Source organism: Nannospalax galili, unplaced genomic scaffold (assembly GCF_000622305.1).
Source record: "Nannospalax galili isolate Female #2095 unplaced genomic scaffold, S.galili_v1.0 scaffold314, whole genome shotgun sequence".
Classification (NCBI taxonomy): domain Eukaryota; kingdom Metazoa; phylum Chordata; class Mammalia; order Rodentia; family Spalacidae; genus Nannospalax; species Nannospalax galili.
The window spans coordinates 955,177-957,017 of NW_008334709.1; positions in this window are offsets into that span (position 1 = coordinate 955,177).

Genomic DNA, 1,841 nt, shown 5'->3' on the forward strand with positions numbered 1-1,841 from the left:
CAAAGATATCATGAACCCCTGGACTGGAAAGTAATTCAGAGGTTGAAAGAATCTGTGGCTACTTATGGGATACAAGCAGCTTATACCATAACTCAGGTTGAAAGCCTTACTAGACGTGCTATGACTCCTTTTGATTGGCAAAATCTTTGTAGGGCTGTTCTTTCAGGGGGCGATTATTTGAATTGGAAATCTGCTTACTTGGAATATTGTGTAGAACTAGCAGCTGCTAATGCAGCCAATGGCCAGCCTGCATGGAACGTGGATATGCTTATGGGGCAAGGGGTCTTTATTAATAATCAGATTGGATATCCAGAGCAAGTATATTCTCAGATTAATGATGCAGCCCTTAAGGCGTGGAAGATGCTGACAGGCTCAGGTAACCTTAATGATAGTCTTTCAAAGGTCCTTCAGGGGCCGAGTGAACCCTTTGCTGATTTTCTAGCTCGTATGATGGAAACTGCAGGAAGGGTGTTTCCAAATGTGGATTCAGCCATGCCATTGATCAAGCAGTTGGCATATGAGCAGGCTAATAAACCCTGTAGAGATGCCATCAGACCTCATAAGAATAGAACCTTAGATGTGTGGATTAAAATATGCAGAGATATTAATGAGCACTCCATTCAAGGGCAAGCCTTGGCAGCTGCAATAGTTACAGGCCTGAGAGGTAAACAATTGTCAACATCAAATAACCGACCTAAGCAACGGTCCGGCTGTTTTAATTGTGGACGATTTGGCCATTTTAAAAAAGAATGTCCTAATCCCTTAATGACGGCCACTAGACCTATGGATATGCTTCCTAAGTTGTGCCCCAGATGTCAAAAACGTAACCACTGGGCAGGGGAATGCCGATCGAGATTTGACCTTAAAGGCAATCCTTTACCTCCCAATCAATTGGGCGCTAGGTCAAAAAACGGGAGAGTGGGCCCTGCGCCTCAGGGCCCTCAAATATATGGGGCAATGCAGACAACCCCTCAACCGTGGCCATTGATGTGACCTCCCATGCATCAAATCCCCATATCCCGGGGGACTTAGGTACCGCACGAAGAGCAAGCCCAAGAAGCGCAAGACTGGACCTCTGCGCCACCTCCAGACTCGTATTAACACCTCAAATGTGAGTTCAGGTGGTGGAGTCGGACTTTAAAGGTCCGCTACCGTGAAACACAGTAGGATTATTAATTGGCCAAAGTTCCACTACTCTAAAAGGATTAATAATCTACCCAGGAGTCATTGATTCGGATTATACTGGAAAAGTAGGAATTATGGTGTCCTCTCCAAGGGGGATAGCTCTTATAAACCCTGGAGATTGCATCGCCCAAATTTTGATTTTTCCCAGTTCTCGTGCAAAATATCCTTCAAAGTCACAGGTTAGGGGATACAGAGGTTTTGGATCCACAGGAGGGCCACAAGCCTGGCTTAATCTTGGATTGTATGATAGGCCTATATCAAAATTATATGTGGAAGGAAAGCCCTTCTTAGGGCTCCTAGATACAGGTGCAGATAAAAGTATTATAAATCAGTCTGACTGGCCTTCAAATTGGCCCTTGCAACAATCCAGTCAGACGCTTAGGGGTTTAGGATATGCTCAAGACCCACAGTGTAGTGCTAAGATCTTAAAGTGGACAGATGAAGAAGGCCATCAAGGACTATTTCAACCTTTTGTAATGAAGTTGCCCATCTCTTTATGGGGCCTAGATGTTATGTCCATGATGGGAATGCGAATAGTAACGGATGCAACCTATAGTTCCCAAAATCAGGAAATGGTACAACAAATGGGGTATGTGCATGGAGAAGTGTTGGGGAAAGATCACCAAGGAGTAATAGAGCCTGTTTGGGCGAGAGGA